At 38.8% G+C, this 22,867-nt stretch overlaps 1 protein-coding gene across 3 annotated transcripts in view; it reads right to left on the minus strand.

Moving 5' to 3' along the window:
* SNCAIP (synuclein alpha interacting protein) overlaps positions 1-22,867 on the minus strand; it is an 89,116-nt gene that overhangs the window by 62,575 nt on the left and 3,674 nt on the right. Inside the window, exon 1 of one of the 3 annotated variants that reach the window (XM_054283821.1) lies at positions 10,529-10,618. The exons of the other annotated variants lie outside the window; for them this stretch is intronic. The gene's annotated coding sequence lies outside the window, so the exon portion shown is untranslated. Of the gene's footprint in view, positions 1-10,528; positions 10,619-22,867 lie in introns of those variants that run through there. 3 annotated transcript variants of the gene reach the window in all.

Here is a 22,867-nt window from a genome sequence, read left to right on the forward strand (position 1 = left end):
GATTTAGACTAGATGACCTTTCAAAATCCCTATGATTCTATGATTTTGAAGAAGTCATGTGGAAGTAGGTAATAATATATGGATCACCTACTCTTCTACTTCCGTGAAATGAATGGAAAATTCATCACAACTCCAGGCATTTTAACATCAAACATATTTAACTTCTACAAAGACTGACATCTGTAAGATGTGCGTCAGCATACACAGAGTGAAGATAAAGCATGCTTATTAAGATAGAGTTCCTCATGCTTTTGGGTGCTTTTTTAGCACACTGAATAATACTTCAGATAACTTCCTGCAAGTATTACCCTAAGGATGACATCTGAGCTGCAGTAACATACAAGCAAGCTTTGCCATTGATATCTGTGTGTCTAAGACACTACCCACCTTAGCATAAGGAGTGTCTATCTGGCTGCTGGAAGCATCTCCTGGCTTTTTTAATTCTGGTCCATTTAGTTGTCTCATCGACACCCACTACATTATTATTAAAAGAGAGTGATTCTACCCCTTCATTTCCAAAATAACGCAGCAACATAGCAAGAAGAAACTAATAGTCAGGCTACTGAGTGATCTGACAAATGGAAGAGTTGTTTTTACTGTAACCCAACTAGAAAGGCATCTGCTCATTGCAAACCACCTCAGATTTCTTATTAAAAAAAATTCTTCCTACTCAATAGTTTTATATTCCTTCAATATTCAAGCATAAAGAAATGGGGACTCCAAGCATTCAGCCAGAAATATGCACTTGAGCATTTTGGAGTGAGGCTTAGAAAAACAAAGTTGTTTGTTTCACTTAGCCTTGAAAGAGAAACCTTAGGAGTTGAAAATTAATAGCTTTTATTTCCAAATTGCCACAGCATATGATTCAAGCACTGTAAAAAAGCTAACATACTGTCTGCTTAACTTTGATGACAGGATCAAAACAAATAAGAGGTCAACTGATCTGCTCAAGAATATTTAATTGGCTGTAGTTGATTAATTTATGGTTTTATTCCCTTTGAAGTACTACATAGTTCTTTGTTCTTAATATGAAATATCCCACAGTCATGCAAAATTAATATGCTTATCTCATTGCAATCTTGCTTACATGGCAACTGTTTCAGCTATTTCAGACCAGCTAACTCCTTCTATATGCTTTAGGATTTACTGACATGCAGATCAAATCCAGATCAAACCCTTTGTAAATAATGTATGCACATATATGTGTAAAAGCAGGGAAAGACAGGGCAAAAACCTCAGTAGAAGACAGAGCAAAAATAAATGCTACTCCATTATCATAACTGGGTTCTACAATACCACTGTTGGTAGTGATCTCCAGTGGGACAGTGACCACACTGGACACCCTGTGTTTGGAATGGAACACACAGCTGCTGCCTCGGATGCAGTCCCAGACAAACTGTAAGAAAAGCAGGTGGTGGGATTTACTTCAATTTCTAATGTCTTAACTTTTGCACTGGAAGTGGAATCAGGTCTGGCCTTGCCACTTTCCAGTTGTCAGCTGATGCCAGTAGGAAAAGCATTGCTTTATTCAGGTACCACACAGAGAGGCACAGCTCCTGCCGAGTGTGCTGCAGTACCACCCTCTCCTCTTCACCACGACACGCTTTATATTTGCACACAGGGAGCACAGAGTAACTTTAACTATTAATGCTATTTCTTTTTTAGTAATTTTCCATATTAAAAAAGAGGCTCTGCCTGTGAGGGGAGATTAAATGAAACAATGCACTATTCATTCCTAGCTATTTTTTTGTTAATGGCCATTAAACTAGTCAAACATGGAAAATAGCCTACTTATTTCTACTGCTGCTTTCATGACACCTAAGATGTGGAGCACTACTTCCTGCCAGCCACTGACCCTACATGGGCTTGAGGGCTGCTCCCTTCATTTGTTTAAAAATGGTCTTTAAATGGTAATGAACTTCTGCTTCTTCCTTTATACTGCCCTGTGAATATGTATTTATTGTCATGCTATCTTCAGTTACTATTTGTTTTCAAATTGGATTTGTTCAGTCTTCCCATTAAACATTTTTGTGACAGCATGACTCTAAAATAACAAAGTGTTTCTGCTTAGCACAGAAAATAACAATTCTCAAATCTTTATTACAAGAAAAATAATAATGTCCATTTGAAATTAACTACTTGTAAATTTAAAAATCTGTCACCCAGAGGCATAAGAAATAGTTGCAAATAAAGCAATCTACTTAAAGTGTGAAATTCTTATCATTCATGTATGAAATGGCCACTTCCCACAAAAAAGACCAGCATCATCTCCATGAAATATAATTTACTTCTCAAATGAAATGTTCTTGTAATGTCAAAAAGGACACTTGGGGTAAACACTGCATTTCCAAGAAAAAAACGGTAACAGCAAAACCTCAAAAGTTATTTCCCATCAACAAAAATAAATTTTTATAAAAGAAAAAATTAATTTTCTCAAAGAAAAAAATTTAAAAATTAGCAAAGACATTTTTAATAGCTTTATATATCCTCAAAAATAGTCAGCAGATAGATCAACATTATCACCCAAAACAGCAGCATGAAAAAGGCTGAAAGAGTTTGCCTGAGTTCATTTAGTTCAAGCCCCTCTGCTCACACAAGGTCAGGTTTAAATCGGGCTTCAACCAATCTGGTTTCTGAATATCTCTAAGAATGGACACTCCAAAATTTCCCTGGGCAACCTGATCCACTGTGTGACCAGCCTCACAGTGAAAAAGCATTTCCTTATGTTTAGATATAATTTCATGTGCTTCACTTGGTGCCAATGGCCTCTTGTTCTGTCAGTGTGCTCTGCAGAAGTCTTCATGGAGAAGAGCCTCACCCTTCTTCACTCTATCTCAGCCTGGAAGACAGAAGGCTTAGGGATTACCTTATTGTGGCCTTCTAGTTCCTGAAGGCAGCCTACAAGAATGATGGAGAGGAACTATTATTAAGTTAGTGACAGGAGAAGAGCAATGATTTCAAACTGAAAGAGGGTACATTTAGATTAGATATTAGGAAGAAATTCTTTAATGTGAGGGTGGTGAAGCACTAGGACAGGTTGAGAAAAGAAGTAGTGGTTGCCCCATCCCTGGAATGCTCAAGGCCTAGTTGTATGGGAAGACTCTCAGGTAGTGAAAGCTGTCCCTCCCCATCACCGGGGGTAGAAAACCATCAAGGTGGAAGAGACCTTTAAGATCGTTAAGTACGACCATCAACCTAGCATCACTACAGTAATTCCTAAACCACTAAACCACATGATCCAGTGCCTAATCCAGATCCTCCCAAACACCTCCAGAGATGACGACTGCACCACATCCCCAGGCAACTTATCCCAATGCCTGACCCTGCTAAGAAGGAAAGAAATTTCCAATATCTAAGCTAAACCTCCTTTGTCTCAGTTTAAGGCCATTTCCTCTGGTCCTGTCACTGGAGGCATGGGAACGGACCAGGCCCACCTCACCACAACCTCCAGAGAGTTGTAGAGACCCATGAGGTTTCCCTCTCTCCTCAAGACTAAACAAACCCATCTCTCTCAGGAGTTCCTCATAAGACATATTTTCCTTTCACCTTCCAAGATCCTCACTGCCCGTCACTGGATGTGCTCCAGCACCTCCATGTCCTTTTTAGAGTGAGGGGCCCAGAACTGAACTTCAGGTGCGGCCTCATCACTGCTGAGCACAGGAGATAAGTCTGGCTGATCAAACAGCACCCAAGGTCCCCTTCTGCTGAGCAGCTTTCAAGACTCTTCTGCCCAAGTCTGTGGTTCTGCAGGGGATTATTGCAACCCCAATGCAGAATCTGGCATTGGGGTTGCAGCTGAACATCCTGCAACCCCACTGATCAAGCCTGTTCAGGTCTCCCTGCAGAGCTTTCCTAGCCTCCAGCAGATCAAAACACCCACACAACTTGGTGCCATCTGCAAATTCACTGAGAATACCCTCAATCCTCACATTCAGATCATCAATAAAGATGTTAAACAGGACTGGCCCTAAAACTGAGCCCTGGGGAACACTGCTAGGGACAAAGTGACAACTGGATTTGCTCCATTCACCACAGCTCTCAGGGCCCAGCCATCCAGCCTGTTTTTTAGTCATTGAAGAATACACCCATCCAAGCCAGCTTTTCTAGGAGGATATTGTGGGAGATGGAGAATGCTTTACTGAAGTCCAGATAGATGACATCCACAGCTTTCCCTTCAACTTTGTCACAGAAGGTGAATGAGGTTGGCCAAGCAAGAGCTTCATTTCTTAACTCCATGCTGGGCTTGATTGCCTGCTTGTCCTGCATGTGCCATGCAAGAGCATTCAGGAGGAACTCTTCCATGACCTCACCCAGGACCAAGGATGGGATGTGAAGCAGGATGCTCTGCCCTGGAATGTGGTTCAGCCCTTTTTGCAAGGCTCTCAGTAGTGCATTGAGAGGGGGAATCATGTGCTGCTTTTGGTATTGAATTATGTTAAAACCAGTCTGGTTCACTAAACTCAAATTAACATCCTGATTACTGAGGTAGCTGGAGACATGTGACTGGTAATCAATCGCTTGATACTATAAAAGTCCAGTCCACTAACCTGTGGTTAGGTTCTTCTAACATATTCCTTCTTGCAGTATGTATGAAGTTTCCTCCTCTAAAGTGGGAATGCCCCTTCAAAGATACTCCTTGAGGCTTAAAGAGATCTGCCCACAAGCCTTGGTATGGTGAGTTACATCAATCTCTACTTAATAATTGTTTCTTTTTGCTACTTTTAATATAATTCCTTTGATATAGTGCAGTATCCTATCTTATACTATATGCTACTAGAAGTTTTAGATTTTATACTGCATACTAAGTGATTCTGATTAAGATATTTTGTCTGATTATTTGTCATCATAAATAATACATTTTATACATATACATCTGATGTGCCACCTTTAATTCTGTGAGACAAAATTATTTAAACTGTTGACAAAAGACTGGGGCTAAGGCTGGATTCAGCTGCACTCAGGCCCCTCTTATGAGGAGTTTAGAAACCTAGAAGGTCCTTTCTGCACCTCATGTCTCAATGGGACAGCTTCTCTAATAAACTTCATCTGAAGCTCTTGCTCCCACCCATGACAGGCTGACAGGGCTATAGTTCTCTGGATTATCTTGCAAGTGGGCACTATATTTGCTAATTTCCAGTCAGCTGGAACTTCTCCACTAAAACAGGACTGCTGTTACATGACTGAGAGTGATTTGGCAAGTTCTTTTCCCAGTTCCCTCATTATTCTAGGGTGTATCCCACCACGGCCCATATTCCTTAAGGTCCCTCCCAACCCATACCTTTCTACAATGCTATGATCAACAAGTGCTTTCCAACTCTTCTTTCCAGGGCTGTACCCATGTAATTATTTCAAGCAGGTCTCTGAGGTTATGTAGGGAACAGTATTGGTGGCTTTTATACCAACAGTGACTAAATGTTTCCTCTAAACATTTATTTTCTATTATTTTGCTAGTTTGTAAATGTGTGTGAAACTCAGTAATAGAAAATTTATACTTCAAACACAGGATATCATAACATGAGTAATGTAAGATACCCAACACTGAGAACTAAATCCAAGGCAGAAATGAGGACTAATTTTGCATTTTTTCAGCTTGGCAGGGTTTCAACGCTTTTTCATTCTCATGTCCTTTTTATATACTGAAGTATTTAGCAGAGATAAGACCAAAAAAGAGATAATGCTGTTTAAAGGCTTTTTAGCATATGCAGAAACAGAAATACCTATCAAAAGAATTGTTTGCATAATCATGACATAAACAAGCTGCAATTAGACTGTACTTATAATTTCATTATGCTACTCATTATGACCAAGATATCCTGTTTGTTCTGCCTGTTCAAACAGAAAAATATGCAACCCTTCATGAAAGCAACTCTTTAATAGTGTTTCAAAAGGAAGCTGTAGCTGGTAAACACATGTTCTTATGGGAAATTGCCATAATCCTGACTATATCCCAGCAGGCTCTGAAAATATTTCTCACAAAGTCTCTTACATAAAATCTACAACATATGTAGAGCAGACTGTGCTTCACATCCTTTTAAGGAACTTGCAAGATTAATGAAGAGGGCATTGCTCTTGCTTTTCCTTCCAAATGTCTACCTCTTGCAACAGGTATTCAGTAATATTTATTTTCTCTCCTATTTTCATGGTTTCTGCACTACCATGAATCTGTAAAAGAGGCTGTGAAAGTTTACAACTAGACCTCCTATTGACAGTGTCTTACTGTCGGCTTCTTATGCAGCCTATCCAACACACCAACTATTGATAAATGCATTTCATTACGTTTGTACCACTAAGCTCCAACCATTCTTCCAGGGCAATTATCAGAGAAATCAATACAGTTGCTATTTTTTTATGTGGTTGCTAAGAGGTTTTGAAAATCAATACAGTAGTTATTTTTTATATGGTTGCTAAGAGGTTTTGAAATTGAGCTCACTTTTTTCTTTTTCTTTTTTTTTATTACTATTGACTGATATGTCAAGAAGAACACAAACAGACCAATACAGCTCCCTTACTAATTGTCATTCAGCTAAATATCTATAAGCCATTAGGGACATATAAAAGTCACAAATTTCTGGATGAGGAACACTAACATTGATGAAAATTTTAATAAACTTCACCATTTGAAAAATGTAGATCACTCTTCACAATCTAAAAAAAACCAGAACTGTTTTTTCAACTACTTTTTCTTCACTACTTCTTAACTGAGTTTTTGCCCTCTTGCATCAAACAAGACAATTCAGTTAGAGAAAATGAGACCACATTATAGACATGGAAAAATTCTCAGTGAAACCAGAGAAAAATTCAAGAAGTATTTGGGGCTTTTTATTTTAAATATAGTTTCTTTGATATTCCAAATCAGAAACCTAGCAATTAGTCTTTCTGAAAAGCTCTGTGATCCAGTATCACCTACTGTAATTATCTATTTTTATCAAAACCAGAATCAGTAGCAATGAGAAGTCTGCCAGGACTACGGTGTTTGTTGTCTCATCTTCTTTTTCAACAGCTGTTTTCTCAGGAATTGTTTACCAGACAGATGAACAGTCATGCCTCATTGTCTTCTTCTCACTGGAACAAAACTGACCTTCACAATTTGTGCAACTTGAAATTATGCGTTCAAAAGACAGCACGGATAAGAAAGGGGGTGGTACGCTTCTGATCTGTGTAATTTACTGAATCTATAAAAAGTGGATTTAAAACCCCTCTATTCTGATTTACCAGAATTATGCTCACACTTAAGCTGCATTTGTAGAAATAGCTGCAGAAAATGCAGGAGAGAAAGAAAAAAGTCAGACCTTTAATGAACATACAGAAACTTACAACCAATGTCCTCCACATTGAAATATCACAGATGGTAAGATTAATTTTTAAACTACTGTGCTTTCCTTTACCACATGCAAAAATACTGCACTAGTATTTTTAACTTTCTGGATGTTAGTTGGCCACAATGACTTGCTACTACAGTTGGAAACCAGACCACAAATGTTCTACCGCTAAAGCTTAAATCTATCTCTTGGTTTTGACTCCACACTATAAATTACTAAAATAAACAGGAAAACTTTTCATTTGCACTTCTGCTACTTTCCATCCAGGACTCTACTCTCCATAAACTATTCAGACTCCTCTCCCTCTCCCTCTCCCCTCCCCTGTGTTACATGTTACTCTTTAAAGCCCAAGGTTTTAAGGGCTCTGCATAGAGTACTCTAGCTGCTTCTGTGGGTGTCACTCTTAATCAATGACACATGGAAAGGAAATGAAGGAGCCAAAAAGCAGCCTTGTTGTCTGGAAAAACCTCAGAATACATGGACACGGGTGACAACGGTAGGAAAAATCAGAGTTGGATAACAGGAAATGTTTGCAGCTTACTGAAACAGTTTAATTAGAGCCTCATTTTAAAGCATATGAAGCTGAATGAACAAAATTTAGCTGCAAATTAATGGAAAAATGGGGCAATGACCTCAAAATTACAAATGTATCCAAACCCCTGAAGACATTATAAAGATGAGCCTATCACAACTGTTAAAAGAAATTTTATTTACTTTTTACACAGTCAATGCAAATTAAAACATATTTTGCTTTCTTTTATATGTCCTACTTAACTTCACTAAACCTGTAGTCATTTGCAAACCTACCAAAACATGTATTCAGCTATAAAGAGTGAATTAGGATGTTTAATGGCTAAAGATGATCAGACAGGCCCCTGCAGTAAACCAGTAGGGAGTAACAGAGACACACTTATTTACTGACTGATTTAAAATTAAGCTTTTTCCTCTGTGGTAGCCTCATTTTTGATACACATCAACTACACTTCTGTCCACAGCAACAAGAAAAGCATGCCAAAACCAGGTAATTCTGATCTCTGTTTATATTAACTAATACCCCATTCTGGTTTCTAACTGCTGGCTTTCACAAGTGAAACAAACATATAGCTTAGGATGACCTCTGGGAAGGTCTGCAATTTAAAATAGATAAGCTGTACACCCAAACTGCTTATCATACATAGTGAAGAACTGATCTTTCACCACTGAACTATCATCCTCTTATCCAGACCCTCTCAAGTCCTTCACCTCCACTGTGATGGCCTGAACTACACTCACAAACTCTTTCTAGTCATGACTCTTGGACCCACCAAGAACAGCTGTTACGTTTAGCACAATCTATTGACAGGGATTTGAAAGAACGTATGGTGAAATACCACACTCTCTTGTTTTTTCACTCAAAAATTATGCCAACCAACATTTCTACTCCTAGTTCTAGGAGGATGTAAAAAAATAAAAACTGGGAATAGAAGAAACCCCCCCCCCCATCCCAAATTGACAATATTCGTCAAACAGCAGCTTAGCATGACAAGTATTTAGTTGTCTTCAACTAAGAAGTAAGCAGAAACACTGATTGGCTAGACTTGGTTCAAAAATCTACGCAAACAACTAAGAATCAATGTTAGAATGTTTAGTTTTCCAGTAAACAATATTGTCATAGGAAAACTTATGCTCGTGGATTACTATACTACACTATTTAAAACTACAAATAAAATTTGTAGTTTTATTAACATAACTTTCAGCATCTATAAAACAAATCATTAGTCTTGGCATGTGACCAAGGTACAAGTGTAGTCGCTTCACTGGGAATAAATGCAGTTGGCTAGGCAGTGTTGTAAGACTCTTATTCCATTTTTTCCCAACAGAGGAGTACTTTTACTGCCTCTTTTTCATGCACATATACACTGAAACAAGCAACTAGTTAGGATCACTCCCAGTTTTGGGAAGGGAAAACAGCTTTAACACCACTTAGAGCAAAACAGTGCCAGTTGCAACTGTTTAATAGATTATTCCTTTTAAAAAGCTCCACTCCTTTCCATTCACTTGTTGCAAGGTAAAGGGGCATTACATCTGGTGAGAAAGAGGAACAAGGATTTCCTGCTTTGCACATCCTACTACACAGAAGAAAGCGTTGCCAATCCCAGAAATTGAATTTTGGAATACTGACAAAATTATGAACCTTATGTGGTCCAGGATGTTCATATGGTGTTTCAATTACACAGATGATTCACTGATATTTATCATAGCCATACAGTCTGAAAAGGAACTTTGGATAGGTAGGTCAGTTAAGCAGTTAGCTGCTACTGATGAATATGATCTTATGCTGCTTGTTATCTAGCAAATCTGTCTTTGAAAAAGTATAGTCTTGCTATTCAAAAGTCAGTTGTTACTCTCACAAATGCTCTTAGGAGATAAGAGATGATGCCTTACAATTCCAGCAGAACTATGCTGGGCAAAGAAAAGAGTATATTGTCTGCAGCTGTCAGAGTCCAATCCATCTGAAATCCTGAATCCAACTGTTTCCAGCCCTCAGAGCCAAGTTCTCAAAGTTCTGACCATTAATGAAGAATTTCACCCTCTTGGGCTGTTCAAACACTCACAGATCCAGCACTGTCACAAATGCAGACCAGCAAAACTGAGTTTTGTAGCAGTGTCGTTCTTTGATGATCTGCAGAAATGCATGCAGAGCCATAAAGTGCTGGAGAGTCACACAAAGAACTACTAAGCAGCTTATGAAAGAGTTTCCACAAGAGATCAGGCACATCTGTAGACCTCCAAGCGATAAAGACACTAATCTCTCCCTTAACTGATAGATCCAAAGAGCCTATCACCAAAATACTTAGGAAGCTACATGCTTCCCTGCAAGATCACAGCACTTTCCTTTTGCCTTTGAGTTAGTTAATGCTTGTACAAATTCTTTAAAGCCCTAGCAGGACCTTTTAAGCAAGAAATGCTTAATCCTTTAATGCTGAGGAGAGTGGCTCTTTCCTTAAGGAAAGCCAGGTATAAGTAAGATCTCAGAATCAGCTGGGAGTCTCACTGGGACAGAAAATACACTGCTGCATACTTCTGTACATATAGAAACCAAGACTGAATATAACAAGCAATTCTACAGAATATCCCACTCTACCTAATCTACTACAGAACTTAAAATTCAGATTTATACTGAAGAAGAAGGCAGGAATTGCTCTTAATGTAAAAGATTCATCACCCACCTGAAATTCAGAGTTGCTGCAACAGCCAGTCTCCAAAAATGAACTTAAGTGAACCTTACATATACGTACTTTTAAACTCAGATATTTGAAAAGCTCCCTTTGAGCCTAGAAAGAGCAAACACTGATTACCCTTCCACTTTCACCAGTGAATGATGTAGAAGTTCTATAAGCAGCTGTGCTGACTCCTAACCATCACCACTTCCACCAACCTCGACAGGGAACCCTGAAGTATGCCAAAGGGTTTGAGGGATGCAAAACAATTATTACTAACTCTTTTTTTAATGTACACTAGATTTAGTTTACAAAGCAAGAAAGAGAATTACTTCATTTGCTCTGCAGAATTACAATGATGTAAATACCACCATTGGAGATTTTTTTACTTTCTTAATTTTATGAAAGCCATCTCTCTTAAAGCACTTTATGTATTACTTTGCCATTCTGCAAGCCCATGTCTTGAAAACTGTAACTATAAATATTTTTAAAATATTTTGCAAGGGCTGCAATTTTTCAAGGATCTGATTGGTTTAAACCACTCCATTTATGGGAAAAGAATATTTATTTATGTTGGTCCTGGTGAAACTTGTATTTTCCATGTTGCAGTTGGAGATCTAAAATACACTTAGGGAACATTTTATTATCCTACACCTGTAATTGAAATATTGGTTTTGCTTTCTTCCCCATCACAACCATGAGCCTTAACATATTTTAAAATATCAATAAAATAAGAAAAAAAAGGCTTTTTTTCCTTCTAAATTTGAACTCCAAACTTTTTCAGGAGCCAATATTACAGCAATGAATTGATAGTGCAATATTTTCTTATGGAGGTTCCATAAGAAAGATTGAATTTATGATTTATCACACTGTACTACCCCATAATCAACACCACCTCTGAAACTGCAAGATCTCAGCAACATGTAAAAACCAATTCTGTCAGGGTCTATGAAAGGGCTTTTTCCTTTGCTTTTGGATGGTGAAAACCATAAAGGATATCATATCAATGAGCGGACTAAACCAAAACAAAAGCAATTGAAACAAAGGGAAAAAATTACATATCCTATCAAGCCAGGAATAACGTTAAATTAGACCAAAAGCAGAATCTGGAGCAACCAGTAATAAAACAGAACATACACAACACTGGGAAACCTGCCATTTATATATTTTGTAGCACTGAATGTACAAAGGCTCAAGTATAAATTGTGCAGCTAGTAACTAGTTCATTGTACTTCCTCTGAGCTTTAAAAATATTTTCTTAAGCAGAACTAGCCAAAGAGTCTTGAAATACATTTGTTTTGAGTACTGGTAATTCAATGCTAACACCAAACCCAGGTTAAAATAATACATTCACATATAGATCTGGAGATTATGTATGACATAATTTTCCATAGAAAGTTATGATTGAGCATAATTTAACAAATTTGTTCTTCAGTCATTTTAAAAGTGAAATCTGACCAGAAAAGCTTTCTTTACAAACTAATCTTAAAAGACATTCATCTTTTTTCTCTACTTCCTGCAAAATTTCAGGAAAAAAACCCCACTACTATTCCAAAGTGTGACTCCCTGGAGAAAATGTACATACAATGTTTGCAATTACTGGGAAAAGTCCACTGCAAATTGAATTTATTACTTTACTAGTGGAAATTCAGCAGCTGAACTAACAAAATCAGGTTGAGTGTTGATTCTTTTTAATAACTGCCTCTTATATCACTAAATTCTATGGCAGAAATAAATTTTATTTCATGTTACCTCTCTGTTCTGCCAATGCCAATGCAGGAAGTTCATAAATGTGAATCCTCAGGAGGCTTACACGCATCACTGAGAACAGTAAAATGAATGGTTACACATCTGCAGTCTGAACTTTGAGATGAATACAAGCAAATAGTGAATGCGCATTTTTCAAATGATTGCGCCCATTATTTTCCACTGACTCATGACTGTTGGCAGAAATGAATAATACATTTTAATATGCAGAGGTTCAACAATCACAAGTACAGAGAGTATGTATGTGTATATATCCATCTCTGCATACATAATACTAAAGCTATAGGTTTTCATCTGTTTTTTATACTTAAACATCAAATAATTTACAATGCAGAACTGTAAAATATATATAGAACACTGCATCAATCATGTGAAAGTACAAGTGCTGTTCAGCATTTCTGTAAATCCTTCATTAAACCTAGATTTGAGACTGAACCAAAGACTTAAATGGATCAAGTCATGGTCACTTGGAACAGTGAGAGCCATAAAATGCTGTGTTACTTCATGTCAAGATTATTTGCAGCTCTCTTCATTATTTCAAAGAATATTACTGACAAATACAGTGCATTCCACAATAAAGCCAGTGCTTATGCCCTTAAACTCAGGAGGCAGCTGCTAAACAAGGACTGGGAAATCAGCTGACCTGTGTCCTGAGGTAATTTACACAACCAGTACACTGCTAACATGCACACAGAAAACACAGACCTGTAACTAACTTTCAGTAACATCGTCAAATAAGAAGGAATTAACTCTGTGAATACTGATAATGTCTTTCTCTGCATCTCTACAATCCCTATCAGGCTTTGTAACACACCATATGCCACTTCTCAAGACATCAACCACAACATGTCCTGCATGGAAATACACAGAAAAAATGAAAATTCAACCAGTATATCCTAAATGGTGGCTGAAAGTGTAAAGCACATGCATCACCTAGAACCACTCAAAGCAACACAATACTTTACTGACATTTACTACAATACTGTAACTGCTTTTTACATGTTAAAGTAAATAAACAGCATAGAAGAAAATGTGTGTGTACACTGCCCTCATACTTACTTGAGCAAGACTTTGGATATGTGCATTTGAGGAGAATTCAGCAGAACATTCAAGAAATTAATGGGTCAATATAGTTCCAAATCAACTTGAGAAGAAACTGATACATAAAAATATCCATGATATTTTGATTTAACAACTTTTTACTCCAGGTACAATTTGAAAAGTACTGTGCTGTCAAAGCACTCACAACTTCTAGTATTTTGGCAAAGGCAATGAATATTGAACATCTGCAGGGCTGTTGTGAGTTCATGAACTACGGAAATAAAAAATATGCCTTCTTTTGGTAGCCTAGTTCTTATGTAAAAATCCAAAAATAATACACCCTAGTAACCACATCCACAAGGAACCAGATACTTGGCCCCAAAGTAAGACAGAGCAATGTAGGACTTATGGCAACTACCACTGCTAATGTAGGCTCCAGCACTTATGTTAGGATGAAATCAAGCATAGCAGAGCTCAGCCTTTCCAAATCATGCCTTGGTTTAGGGAGAGGTGGAGGATTCTGTGTCAACATCTTTAATAAAGCAGATGTGACTCACTGCACTCTTGTTTTAAACCATAAACTGAGGTTTCTCTTTCTCTGAATTAGTGGCAGCAGCACTGGGGGCAGTAGCACTGGGACAGCAATCCTTCATAAGTTTTTGCTCAGTACAATAATTTGAAGTAAATTATATTATTTGATACTTAAGTTTTGTTACAAGAATCCTGACTTTAGTTTCTCTCCTTCGTACTTTGCATCCTTATTCACCTTATCTTCTTTAGGTACTGATCATAGAAAAATATGGAACCAATTTAATCAGTACATCATCCTCATAAATCTTCCTATGCTGCATTTTCTTTTTGCTGAAGAACATATTTAATTTATAAGTGTTGTTTCAATAAAACCAAGCAATTGACAATATCTTTGTTTAACATACTTTTAATGTTGAAAGTATCTGTTAGGTCATGTTAGGGTTTGAAGTTATTTTAATCATTATTATTTTTACACAAATGAGTAAAAGGAATTTTTCAAACACTTCCTTGCATCTTTCTTTGTTCCACTTAAATTACTCAACCTAAATTCAATAATAGTCCAGTCGAATTTCAACACCTTGTAGCCCCATAGCGGCCTGCTAAATTATTTCTAGAAATATCTTGGAAAAGAATTAATGCCAAACACTACTCTTAAGTTTGCAACATTCAAATGCTGTACTTGAAGTCAGAAATTTAGAACTTGCCTTATTTACATTTCCCTGCCAAAATCCTGCATTCAGTCCCATGATGATTTTTTGCTTCATGTGAGCTTTAATTATAAAGTCAAGAGAAAACTCCTACATAAGTAGATTCTCTGCTTCCAGGGTCAGAATATGCCAAGTGTATCCATCATTTGTGTGAAGCCTCTGCACTGTCCTGCTCTCTTGTGGGAGGCCTGTTTTCTCTGCAACCACTTTCCTGTGGTTCCAGTCTTCCAACTACACCCTTTTTTATTCTCTTCTTTTTTATTTTTGGGCTGTCAATTCCACTGCCCTATCCTTTATGCCCTGAAACTGACTAGAACAGACCTATGCTCTAGCAAATTCTGATACTCCAAATTCCAAAGCTGAATTTTCCATTGACATGAGGTGAATTCCATTAGCAGTCAGGGCTGAGGGGCAGCAGCGGGTAACCAGCAATACACTTCAGTTTGGGATGTGAGCCAGCCTTATGCAGGGCATGCCACACATTGCATATATCTGTGCACATGGTGCCCACGGACCAAAAGAAACAAACCTCATACTCAAACAAACAAACTTTGAACTCAAAAAACTCAGAACTCACACTCCTTGTCACTCAGACCAACCCATTCTCATTTGACAGTACGTGATGAAAAAAAAAAATTTGACAAATACTATATGCATGTATTACAGATTTTACTTTTACTATATTTACTTTTAAAGCAAAAAGCATTGAAAATAATTTTTAAAAATATTATCATTTCTACTGCAAACATCAACTTTCCTCTGACTTAGAAGTGACACTTGACCACTAACATCTATGCAAATATTTTCATTTTGATAAAATTAAAATTAAGACAGTAGAGAAACTGTACATTTTTTCATACTTTATTCCATAGACATAGACTATGATGTTGTTTGCAAAACTTCTTAAAAATTAAACAGTGCAAATGACTGTAAATTTAAGCACTGTCAAAAATGAACCTTTTATTTCCATTATAGTTTGGTGGAAACTGGAATATTCAGTGAAAAACAACAAAATTATTCCTGAGAGACATCTATGCCCCTGAAACCAGAATGCTGTCTTCTGAAACTGTCATTATTTTCTCATTTGAGATACAGACTGCAACTCTGCAGCTATATAATGCTATTCTACGTAGAATACTGCTATCCAATATTATTTGTTTAAAATGTTATGGGCAGCAGATACAACCAGCACTACTGTTCAGCTGTGCAGCTATTAAGTGCTGTAATAAACAGCGGGATGAGGTGGCAGAAATGCCAATTAGAAGTAGTAATATTATTTTAAGCTGAAATTTTGTACTATCTTCAGAGATTTCTAAAACCCTTCATAAAAAAAAAAGAAAAGAAAAGAAAAGAAAAGAAACTTTGTTAAAGAAATGAACCTCACTACATCAAAACCCACAATGTTACAAAATTTAGGCATGAGGACATTTCTTGCTTGTACTGATTTTGATGCAGGAACTAACTGAAGGGTCCCACTTCAATGCTTTGCAAAAGGTGATCAGTCTTACACAGAGAACACCCAAACTACTTGGAAATATCAGGTGTGCATTTTCATTTCCTGTGTTCCCCCATCCAGCATTTAACTAGTCTAAATTTATTTAAAATTTTAGATGGCCATAGCCCTATAGCAAGCAGAAGATATCCTTGTAGCTTTTTTTATGGATACTCATCAGTAATGCCCAAGTGTTTCACAAACACTCCACAATTCATTCACAGTCTTACAGTATTACAGGACAGAAAGCATTATTACCCCCATCCAGAGGCTGGAAACAAAGGGGCTTACAGGAAGCCACAAAAAACACAGCAGAAGGGCCGGAAAGATGCATGGGAGCACACAGGTGTTCCTGTGTAATGGTCCACATCCCCAGACTGTACTGATCCCTGCCAAAAGTGGTAGGTGGCTCTCACTGCAGTTCACTTACTCCATATACCCGACACCAAAAGGCTCAATAAACAGAACCTAGATAAGAAAGCACACATCTTTCCTGGCTACAGTTATGCCATGTTTTGGGCTCTGCTTAGCTGCGTGCAAAGCCACCATCACTGAGCCAGATACACAGGCTATTCCCTGTAGCCTTGTGTGTATTAATTATAACAATGTTTCTTCTTTTCACAGTGCTTCACAGAACCACAAAACAGATGAGGATGGAAAGGAGTTCTGAAGATCATCCAGTCCAATCCCTTGCCCATGCCTCAGCTAGAGCCTGCTGCCCAGGACTGCATCCATGTGGCTGTCGAGTATCTCCAAGGATGGAGAGAGACTCCACCACCTCTGAGAAGCATGTGCCAGCTCTTGGCCACCGTGACAAACTGTTTTCTCAGCAAGGCTGAGGATGACGACAGGCTGACTGTGCAGCTGGCACTCCTGAAGGGTGGAGTGTCATCCAAAGGGACCTGGACGGGCTCAAGATGAGGGCACATGGGCTCGAGATGAGGTCCAGTGAGGTACTGCACCTGGATTGGGGCAATTCCCAGTATCAATCCAGGTTGGAGAATGAAGGGATTGAAAGCAGCCCCAAGGAGAAGGACTTGAGGGTGCTGGGGGGTGAGGGGCTGGACATGACCCAACCATGGGCACTCACAGCCCAGAGAGCCAAACGTGTCCTGGGCTGCAGCCACAGCAGGGTGGGCAGCAGGGGAGGGAGGGGATTCTGCCCCTCTGCTCTGCTCTGGGGAGAGCCCATTGCAGCATCCAGCTCTGGGGTCCCACCACAGGAAGGACATGGAGCTTCTGTATCAAGCCCAGAAGGGGGCCATGAAGATGATAAAAGGCATAGAACATGTCTCCTGAGATAACTGGAATTGTTCAGCTTGGAGAAGGCTCTGAGGAAACCTCATTGAAGAAGGCCTACAGCAAAGTTGGAGAGGCATTTTATACCATGATTTGTGGAAATAAAATCAGAGGAAATAGTTTCAAACTAAAAACCAGCCAATTTAGTTTGGGTATTAGGAGCAAATCCTAATTTGTGGGACTGGTGAGGCACTGGAATGGGATGCCCAGAGAAGTGGTGCATGTCCCATTCTCTGTCCCACACTCTGAACTTCACAGTTTGAAGGTGCTGGAGCTATTTAACATAAAGAATTATTCTTTTCATAACAAAAATATTAGGTACTGTTTGATTGCCATATGACAAAAAGATGTTGCTACTGTCAATTTGCAGTTCTCCACTATATTTTCCTCTCATACGTGAAAAGAATTAGATAATTTATTCAAGACCACATGAGGCAGAAACCAGGCTTAGCTTGCATTCTTGTGCAGCATCCAGTGAACAAAGGCTGTTCTTCTTCCTCAGAAAGGTGTCAAGGACAGGAGTAAGAAATACTTCTTTTAAAGAATTGTTTGATGAAAGATAAAAATATTTTATTTATTTCAGTTTAACCATTTGTCTAGAAACAAAATATTTTCTTGGCAGACAAGTAAGCTGTAGCATTCTACCAGGCTGAAAAGCTCACTTTCACCTTACTCCTCTACAGCATATCTCATGTCACAGTAACAAACGAGAGTCTACTTTGTATTCCTCTTTGTCTGACAGTACTGATTTTATGTGAAATATTTTTTTGGCATGAAAAGAAAAATTGCACTAACTAATCCTTTTGTGTTCTAATTTTTAAACCATGTTTTCTCCCTTATCTTTGTTAAATAGCACGGAAAATGCACAGTGCAAGAATTAGACATTTGACAGATGTTTTCAGACTATATCCTTAGATACAGATCAGGTTTTTGGGGTTTTTTTTTGGTTGGTTGGTTGGTTGATTGGTTTTTAATGCAGAAAGAAAATCAATTTCTGCATAAAAAAATTACTAAACTATGTGCGACTATATCTGTTGTCAAACTTTACTCACACAATATAGTACCTTCATAAGAAGGTTCACTGACTTCATTTTCAAGCAGATGGAGTAACTTAACAATTAATCTGACAAACCAAAAATAACCCTCACTACATAAACTAAAAAAAAAATCCCCAGCCAACAATAAAATCCCCACAAACCAAAACAAGAAATTCCTATCAATGCAAGGATCTTCCTTGAAATGTTGAAAAAACATATACAGTCCTTCTCTTAAAAATAATTCCAAATCCTTTTAACAGAGTTGGATTGTGTTTGATATATTATAGTGACCTTACTGTTATTACTGAAATTTCTTATCATTTATGTAATTCCACTTCTTTTCCCCTCCATAATTGTGCTTAGATTCAATGTTTGGATACAGAACATTTTAAAATGCTCACTTTCTAACATAGCTCCTTTAACCTGGTCTCTCATCTGGATTTTAACACTTGCAAAAATGAACGGCCTGGATGGCCTGGTTCTTTAAGGCTGAACTTAACAATCAAATTTGTAATAGGGACTATAAAATTAATTTTTGGAGTGGAAATTTGCCAGAAGTCTCTCTGACACTCTTCTGCCCTTTCTATAATTCCTTACAGAGGGGAATTAAATAGTGAGACAGTCAGTTAAACTCCACAGAAAAGCAGACTATCTCAGTACAAAGAATAAGGGACACACACCCAGATGCAGAGCACCCCCCAGCGATGCTGCAGGAGGCATGAAGTGGGCATGCAGTCCTGAGTTTATGTCAGCACATGTAGGCATATCCACAAGAGTGCAAATCTAGACGACAGTTAAAAACATCAGAGGAGACAGATGAAAGCAGACTTCAGCACAGTTTAATAATCTGTCCAGAAGGCTTGGAAAGCCCTCTCTTAAGTCTAGGCTGGCATGTCTTCACATCACATGCAGATCAAAGCAATTACAGAGCTGTCTGCATGTCCCGCAATCACACTACTCGATTGCAGTGTAGACACATCCAGAAATAGTGCTACTGTAGATATGTTCATCTAAAAACTGCATTTGCAAAAAGAAAAGCCTGGAAGCATACTGTAAAGCATATGGACCTGATGAGGAACATATGCTGGAGAGAGTGTCCATTTTGCTAAATTCCATTAGCTGGAATAGTGGAGAACTTCCCTTAATACTCCTTACCATGTGCTGGCTGGCCTCTCCTGTGGGGATTTACAGAGTCAGGCTAGATTAACCTGAACCTTCAAGGACAGCAATTCATCCACCTTTGCCGTCTACAGAAGAGACACCATACACTCTACAGGCAGCTGGGAGAAGCCTTGTGACATGTAAACAGCACTCACTCCTCTCCATTCCAAAGCAGCGCCAGCGCTGGATTCTGAACCCTTAACTCAAGCAGGCACATTAGCTATCTACGGATTCAAAGACAGTAATTTCAGAAGAACATCAAGACACCAATGCCTTTATCTATTAGTGCTGCCAACAAGGGCAGAATTTACTGTGATGCAGAAACCCAGAGTTGATAAAATCTTTCAAATTCAGGCCTCCTCTCCTCCAACAGCGGTTCACTGCACAGCAGCAGTACTACTACTACTCCACTGGCTACAAAAAACAAACCATGACATCCTCTCAAGGATGGCTTACTATCTTTTGTCCAGCAAGTGACCAAAGGGATCCACGCGTATTCTTAAACTGACTACACAGTGAATGATTCACTCTGAGGAGATTTTGTGTGCATTTTGCTAAATCACAACCAGAAGTTGAGAAGGAATGCAGTTTTTCAGCATATTTTGCTGCCTTACCGGGAGAGTGTAAAGACACACAAGAGCTAATGTTGACTCAGACAATTAAAGACCTAGGAGGAACTGGATCACAGCAGCAGGGATTACATACAGGCCAATTTACCATGGGAAGAAGCAAGCTAGTAAAATACATAAAGTTTTGGGTGCAGGGATAAACATTCTGCTGCCTGTCTCTTTGTGGAAACCCTGAGCACATGCATAGTTGTGCTCCAATTAGTTGTCTGGACCTGAGCATCCCAGCACTCAAACACAGCAAAACCTCCAGTCACCAGGCAGCGCCATTCCAGCAGATTCCACTAAACTGGGAGAAGCTACTGACTCCATTGAAGAGATGCCCTGCAGACACCTTGACAAATTATAAGGCTGGGCAATCACCATCCATATGAAGCACAACAAGGGCAAGAGCCACATTCGGCACCTGGGACAGGGCACTCCTGTCTCTAAGGACAGACTGAGAGGCTGGAGAAGGAACGAAAGGTCCCATGGAAGAGGATCTGGTGGTTTGGATCAAGAGCAAGTTGACCATGAGTCAACAGCATGCTCTGGCAGTCAAAAGGCCCAACCATATCCTGGGGTGCATCAAGCACATGGAAGAATTCCTCTGCCTTATAAATGTGAATTTATAAGAACTGATCTCAGTTCCTGTCAACAAAAGAGCAACACCCCACATCCTGGGGTGCATCAGGCACAGCATCACCAGACTGGCAAGGGAAGGGATTGTCCCTCTCTGCTCCGCTCTGGGGCGGCCTCACCTCCAGTGCTGGGGGCAATTTTGGGTGTCACAACACAAAAAAGACATTGAGCCGTTAGAGAGTGTCCAAAGGAGGGTAACAAGGATGATGAAGGACCTTGGGGTGAAGCCGTGTGAGGAGTGGCTGAGGTCACTTGGTGTGTTCAGGCTGGAGAAGGGGACACTGAGGTGCGACCTCACTGCAGGTGCAGCTTCCTTGTGGGGGGAAGAGGAGGGGCAGGCACTGATCTCTGCTCTGTGGTGACAGTGACAGATCCAAGGAAATGGCTTGAAGTTGTGTTAGGGGAAGTTTAGACTGGATATAAGGAAAAAGTTCTTCATGCAGAGGGTGAAGGTTCTTCACCCAGGGAAGTGGTCACAGCACCAAGCCTGTCAGAGTTTCAATGTTAATGAGAAGCAAGTAATTAATGATGTAAGTGTAACTCACTTTCCTGGTGATTCCATTCTGTAACTCAAGGTAAATTTTTGGCCATGTCCTAGCAACAACCAAAAATATTGTGCTTTATCCAGACCTCAGCATATGAGTTTGCAAAATGGTAATATCATAGACATTAACATAATTAGGACACATAACTGAAGACTCCATGTAACAAGAGGAGAAATGAGTACACTTATACTTAGCACAGCAGAATGTAGGTCAGGGAAAATGACACAGCTTATTTACCTTACTAGCACTCTTCTGCTTCTGTGGGCAGTATATTTCTGAGATATATTTTGCTTCATTTTGTTTGGCCCTTTTTTTGTTTGCTTTTAAAAGCATCCTGGAGACAGCTTTTACAAATATTCAAATAAGTGTCTCAACAGGCTGACAACTTCAATATTTAAAATCTTGAGCCCTTTCAAAAGCAGCTCATGGGATCTTCATAAATTTACTACTGTGACTCAACTGGAACTGACAGCATAGCATACAAAAGGCAGAATATTTACATCTGAATTTTAGTTAAAGAGAACATGAGGAATGTACATGCACATATAAGCAGTTAAAGGTATTTATTCATTATAAATACCTTTATAATAAAGGTATTAATTAAAGGTAATATAAATAAAGGTATTAATTTATTATAAATTATTTTATTAATTATTAATTATAATTAATTTATTATAAATTTCCTAATTCTATGAGAAAAAGAGGCCAGTCAGTATGGCAAGATCCTGCAAAAGAACTACATGGATGACTAACCTGCAGAGAGCCACAGCTCCAAATCACAATCTCATGCGTGCCCCTGTCATGCACATCACAGATTCACAGAATGGCAGGGGTTGGAAGAGAACTCTGGAGATCATTGAATCCAATCCCCTGATAAAGCAGGCTTACCCACAGCAGGCTGCACAGGATCATGTCCAGGCTGGTCCAAGAAGGAGACTTCCCAACCTCTCTGGGCAGCCTGTTCCAAGAAAGCTATGCAGCACAGCCTGATTTTTACTCACAGATGTAAACAAGTTGGTTAAAATAGGGGGGGTTGAAGGGAAGTGCTAAGTTCCTGATTAGAATTTCCTTTTAAAAGCAAAGCTCCAGATTGATTCAGTAACAATAAAACAGAAGGGAGAAGAAGGGGGAGGATTTATATGTAAAAAGAGGTAGTACACTGTATTGAGTTTAAAAGATAAGTTAGACAATGCTTTTTTTATCTGGTATAAACAAAAATAATGCCAGCAGTCTGACTGCAAACAAGAACTGAGGAGGAAATTGAACCAAAAAGGAAATGATTACAGCAAACCTCACAAACCTAATGCTATGTTTTAACCAGAAAAAATACACTTTCAAGCGCTGCTTCGTAATTCTTTATGAAGTGCAAATCAGCCATATTCATATTCAAAATAAGCTTTTGTAAATATTCCTAACACACAAGAAAACATACCTAATGAAGGACTGCCCCAATTGCCAAATTGTGGCGGCTGAATGGTACTTTTCTTTGATAACTCTGAAGACCTTCAGACCTCTGAATCA

Source organism: Melozone crissalis, unplaced genomic scaffold (assembly GCF_028551555.1).
Source record: "Melozone crissalis strain CALT ecotype California unplaced genomic scaffold, PUWL_Pcris_2 ptg000005l_1, whole genome shotgun sequence".
Lineage (NCBI taxonomy): Eukaryota > Metazoa > Chordata > Aves > Passeriformes > Passerellidae > Melozone > Melozone crissalis.